Raw genomic sequence first — 5,833 nt, forward strand, 5'->3', positions numbered from 1 at the left:
GCCTGGGTGGGGGAGGGGGAGGAACAGATGACGTGCGGCGGGGGTGGGGGTGGGGGTGGGGGGCAGGGGATTCAGAGGGACCGAGCGCCTCCTCCCCGGGAGGCTGTGTGCCAGGGGCTGGGTGGTGGAGAGCCGCTCCCGGCCCGGGGTCCCTGTGCCACGTGGCCTTTGCACTGGGGCTGACACTGGCTCGGCCAGCCTGGCTTCACCCCCGAGCCCCCCTCTTTCCTCAGAGCGCCAAGCGCACTGTTTCGGGGAGGAGGCACACATTTGCTGGGAAACACACCTGCCTTCCATCTGCTGACTGCTCCGTGGGAAGGAGCCAGAGCTCCCGGGGCCCAGCACCAACTCTAAGGCCGTCGGTGGCTACGTGATGCTGGGCAAGTCCATACCCTCTCGGAGCCTCAGTTTCCCCCGCGGTGCCATGGAAATAAGACCCACCGCACACACGTAACTACTCTTGATTTTTCAGGTGACGTTTTGTGGCACGGGCAAGCGTGTGTGACCTCCGTGAGACACCAGGCCTCCTGCGGCCCAGCCTGATGCTCAGGGGCACGGTTTCCCTTGGAAACACAAGTGGACCCCACCCAGTGGGAGCGGCAGGAGCCCCGCAGGCCAAACCCAGGGATTCTGGGGAGGCGCCTGCAGGCTCCCTGGGTGGGGCGGAGGAGCAGGTGGAACTTCTTCGGGTGGGGGTTCCCGCCTGCGGGCTGTTTCCCCCCTCGGCCTCACGAACGTTCTGGTCCAGTCGCTTCTCGTTGGGGGCAGGGGTGGGGGTGCAGGCTGTGCACTGCAGCCTGAAGAAGCAGCATTCCCGGCCTCTGCCAGCAGCAGCCCCCCTCCCACTCAGGACAATCAAATGTCTCCAGACACGGCCAGGGTCCCCTGGGCGGTGGCGGGGGACCAGGCTGTGGGCACAGCGGGGAGCCAGCCCAGGCTGCAAGGACGGCCGTTTGTTCGCCAGCCCTGCGTTTCCAGCGAGCACCTTCCCCGGGCCCAGGAGGCAGGCTCGGGCGGGGGAGGGCACGGCGACGCCCTCCGGAGCAGGAGCAGGAGCAGCAGCAGGAGCAGCCCTGCCTGGGAGGAAGCTGCCTGCCGCTGCCGTGCCGTGCCGCGTGCTCTCGCCGTGTTTCCAGGATTGAGGGGAATGTTCTTTTTTTCTCTTTTAAAGATTGTATTTATTTATTTTTGACAGAGGGGAAGGGAGGGAGAAAGAGAGGGGGAGAAACACTGATGTGTGGTCGCCTCTTGCGCGCCCCCGATGGAGGACCTGGCCCGCCACCCAGGCCTGTGCCCTGACTGGGAGTCGAACCGGCGACCCTTTGGTTCGCAGCCCGCGCACAATCCACTGAGCCGCACCAGCCGGGGCAGGAGTTTTCAGTCGAATGGGAAAATGATGCCGGGCGCCAGCAGTCAGCTCTGGCCCTGCGCCTCGCCCTGAGACTCGACCAGCCAGCTGGGTGCCCTTAGCCACCCCTCCAGGGGGCCCAGGAGCGGAGCCTGTGGGCGCTCGGGTCCCGTCCGGCTGGAAGCCCCGCAGCCTGTGAGCTTAAATCAGCGGGGCAGTCGGGTGCTGCCAGTTCTCGGCCCTGACGCCGCGCAAGCCCGCAGGGTGGTTCTGCACGTGCGTCTGCGTTAAGAACCGTCATGGCCGCCCTGGCCGGGCGGCTCAGTTGGACGGAGCATCGTCTGGTAAACAAAATGGTTGAGGGTTCGATTCCCGGTCAGAGTGCACGCCTGGGTTCTGGGTTTGCCCTCCCGCCCCCCACCCCCCACCACAGTTGGGGCACATACTGATCCATGTGTCTCTCTCCCTTCCTCTCAAAGGGATTTAAATAAATAATGATTTCCAACCTTAAAAGGAAAAGAGCTCTCATCGCCAAAAACGATTTCACACACCCCTCCTGTGGGAGCCACTGTGGGGAGAGAGAGAAATGTTCCTCCATTTCCCTCAAGGGTCCACCAGGCGGGCGGCTAAAGAGGAGAGGAATTCCGGTGAAAGGTCGTAGGTGAAAGGTGCCTCCCCTGCTGCGAGGGCTTTGCGGTCAGGCAGGCAGAGTTTGGGGCCGGGCCTGGGAGCGCCCTCCTCCTCGCCGCCGACTCTCAGTGTCTCCCCCGTCTGTAAAACCACGGCCTGGAGGCTGCAGGGCGGCTGTTGAGAGATAACACGAGATAACACACGAATGAGGCGACTCGCGTGCTGCTTGGCACATAATTCATGGCGGAAAAAAATCGCTGGGAGCAGACTTTGATTGGGGACACTGCACGGGGCACTCTGATGGGCCCTGGGGCGCGGATGAGGGACAGGCTCCGGCCCTGGGGAGGGGGGGAGAAGCTGGCCGGAAACGAGGACCGAGTGCAGCGCCCGAGGGGCTGTGACAGGCTGTGACAGGGCCGGGTGGGAGGGGCCCGGGCACAGGATGCTGAGGGCAGGTGCCGTCAGTGGGGCGCTGGGAGCCCGGCCAGCCGTCCGCACCCGGGGTCAGGAGGCAGGGTGTCCAGGCGCCGCTTCTGCCGAAGCGAGCGCGCCTGCGTGAGGCTCAGGGCGTGGGACAGAGGAGGAGGGAAAGAAGGGACCCTCAGGAAATGCTTCCTTGGGTCAGACGCACTCTTTCCCCTTTTGACACAGCCACCAGGAGGCTCGGAGCTGAGGTGCAGGCTCAGATGTCACAGCATTTGCCTGAACCCGGATTTTCCAGTGCCACCCTGGTCTTCGACCATCCACCCGGTGTTTGGTTTTGGGGTCCCGTCACGTATCAGCTGCCTCGGGTCCTCCGTGAATACAGATGGCACGCACATACATAATAAGTAAATGAGCTCTAGGATATGAAACCGTGTGGATGAGGACGAGGTGAGGCCTGCAGGGGGCGCTCCTCCAGGGTGGCCCCTGTTTGCCTCGCTCCCAGCAGCGTGCCCAGTGCCCAGTGCCCAGGCCAGTGCCGGGCCCCCTGCGGGAGCTCGACAGACCTCGGCCGACTCTGAGAGGACCGTTAGGGACCGTCACCGGGAGAAGCCCAGGGCCCCGGTTCCCCGGCCGGTCGCACGCTTGGGCTCCACTCTGGGCTTCTTTGTGCCCCGTCCCTTCATTGTTCCGGCCCAGGGCCTTGGGCTTCAGCCAGACGGCTCGCCGCCCCTCGGGGACAGAGGCTCTGCCATATGTCCGTGTCTCCCACAACTGCACCTCGTCACGAAGCAGCCTCCCCGCGTCGCCGAGGCTTTAGCCGAGAAAAACACCCACAGCCGTTTGCAGCTGCGGGAAGACGAACAACCCCGACCCGACCCCGCCAAGCCCGGCCGGACAGCTGCCCACACAGAGTGGGTCGCTCTCGTCCGCCCGGGGAGTCACGGGATGCTCGCCCAGTGGGAGAAGGAAGACATGCCCCTGGCCGGTCCACGGTGACGGGCTCTCCTCCACAGCACGGTGTGAGCCCTTCACACAGAAGGCGGGGAAGGGAGGGAGGCGCCCCCAGCCTCCTGCGGAAGGGACAGGCTGCCCCAGCCGGGGGCGTGGGTGCCTGGAGCATCATCCAGACACCAAAAGGTCATGGGTTCCATCTGCAGTCGGGTGGGTATGGGAGGCAACCGATGGATCCTTCTCTCTCGCGTCGATGTTTCTTGCTCTCTCCCTTCCTGTCTCTCTACAATCAATACACGTCAAAAAAAATTTTTTAGAAAAAGGAAGGGACAGGGGCTGCTAAGGAGCAGAGACGGGGGTAGGGGACAGGCCTGTGAAAGACGCCGCCCCCACCCCGGGGAACGTGTCCCTTGGCTGTCCCTGAGGGTCTCACCGAGAGCCTGTGCCAGGCGGGCGGCGGGGGTCCTCACGGTCCAGCTGAGGAGCTCAGTGCTCCGAGGGGCCGCGTCCACGCCTTTCCCCCTCACTTTCCCGCCTCTGTCCCCTTTCTCTTCCCGCCTTTCTCAGGGAAAGGGCTTCTTTGACACGAGGCTCTGGTTCCCGTTGTCCGTGTCTGGGAAATTACAGGCCCTTTCCCCTTCCTCTTCTTAACCAGGATTACGTGTCCGGGGCCAGCTGGCTCCTGCGCCCGCCCAGCTGCTGGGCAGAGGCGTCTGGGCTCAGCGGCCCAGCTGGAGGGAAGGCAGAGGCCCAGCGTGGGAGCTCCACGCCTGCTCTCCCTGATCCTGAACCCCAGGGACACCTCCTGCCCGGGGAGTTCTAAGAGCACCAGGCGTCCTTGCAGAGCTGGGGCAGCTCAAGTGGCCCCCCTGGGTCAGGCATCTGGCCAGCAAGTGCCCTTCCGCCCTGTGGGCAGTTACAGCGAGAGGGAAAAATGGGAAACAGCCTGTTACTTGTGACCTGACTCGTGTCATTTAGAGAGGGAAGCATTTCGAGGTCTACACAGACATCCAGTCGTCCCGTTGCGTACATGCAACTCAGTGTCATAGGTCAGTGATAAGTCCATGACACGGGAGAGAAAGACAAGCAGAGGACGAGAGAACAGATGGGACGATGAAAACAGCAGGACAAGGGAAGGTGAGGGCAGGAGCAACAGCGGAGGGGTCCCCCTACATTCCTGTTGACCTTGGACTCTACCTGCCAAGAATGCAATGGAGGGAACCGCCAGGGACCAAATGGGTCTTACTGAGAGAATTAGAGAAGATCAAAACACTGATTGTGGGAGTGTGGGCCTCAGCCCACGTCACGGGGTGCAGCCCGGCCCCAGAGAACAGATGGGGCAAACTGTCCCCCAGGGTCCAGTGCACGCCGGGCCCCCCGTGTGAAAGGCCCGGGAACAGCGGCCCTCCCCACCAAGCATGGACAGTGGGGGTCACCCCATCCTGAAGGCCGGCACCTCCAGAGCTCTCATCTTACACGTGGGAACCCCACAGCTGACAGGTCACGTGATCCCCCACGTTCATGCAGGAGCTGAAGGATGGAGGCCGTTCCAGGGCCCCGGCCCTACTAGGGGCTCCTTCCCCTGCACCCCAGACGTGCCCCGGCTGACAGGTGGGCTGCAAGGTGGCTGCGCAAACCAGCAGGACAGACACAGGTGCAAAGTCACAGGTGCCTGGGGGCAGGCCCATGCGTGTGCCACTGGGGTGGGTTCTCAGTGCTTGCAGCCGAGGTTGGGGCTGGGCAGCGAGTGGCCCTTGAGCATCCCGGAATACCTGGCCTGGTCCCAGCCTTCCTCGCTCCACCGGGCGCCCGCCCCCTGCCCACTCCTGGCTTCTGACGTCCCAGTTGTTTCCCAGGACATGAGCTTTAGCTCCTCCACCGAGGACCCAAGGGAAGCCAGGTCCGTGTCTGGTGTGGGCTGCCTTCCTCGGCACCAGACCAGGTCTCAGGAAGCTGCCTACGGCGCACGGTCCTGTCACTCAAGCAAGAAACGCGAGACTCAGGTCCTGGGGGCCACGTGGAATTGCCAAGGACACCCCAGCCGGAGCTAAGTCAAGGGCATTAACCCGGTGGCTCCGGACCGCTCCGCAGCTCCCGTCAGCCCTCCCGCAGGCCCCGGCACCGCCCACCCACGCCCTCCCGGGTCCCCAGCCAGGCCCCTGTAGACGCGGCGGTCTCTGCGCCCGGCTTGGGGCTCGCTGTGCTGTGGAAACGGCCCGCGAGTCCCCAGGGCTCTGAGGACTAACTTCCCCCGGAGGGTCCCCGGCTGCAGACGCCCCGGTCATAAACCGCTGGGCCCTGAGCCGCCAGCCCCGGGGGCACTGAACCCTCCCTCTTAGCTGCTCATTACCCGGCTTAACGAGGCCAGGAAATGCTGCGCCGCCCACCCGCCGAAGACCCTCTGGGCGGGAGGCGCGTCCGCGGGAGGGATTCTCAGCAGCTCTGCTTCCTGCGCTGGGGGCTGGGGGCTGGGGACCC

General features: G+C 64.3%; 1 long non-coding RNA gene across 2 annotated transcripts; it reads right to left on the reverse strand.

Annotated features, from left to right (window-relative positions):
* Window positions 1-1,276: 1,276 nt before the first annotated feature.
* On the reverse strand, window positions 1,277-5,445 carry LOC123818647. Of its 2 annotated transcripts, none has more exons than XR_006785674.1 (3): window positions 3,789-5,445; window positions 1,900-3,638; window positions 1,277-1,689 (listed from the first exon to the last, which is right to left on the reverse strand). It is a non-coding gene; the product is annotated as an uncharacterized LOC123818647 (long non-coding RNA). The 2 variants fall into 2 exon arrangements; XR_006785673.1 differs by having other exon boundaries at window positions 1,855-3,638.
* Between the last annotated feature and the right edge of the window lie 388 nt (window positions 5,446-5,833).

Source organism: Phyllostomus hastatus, unplaced genomic scaffold (genome assembly GCF_019186645.2).
Source record: "Phyllostomus hastatus isolate PE091 unplaced genomic scaffold, TTU_PhHast_1.1 phas_contig_29, whole genome shotgun sequence".
NCBI classification, from domain to species: domain Eukaryota; kingdom Metazoa; phylum Chordata; class Mammalia; order Chiroptera; family Phyllostomidae; genus Phyllostomus; species Phyllostomus hastatus.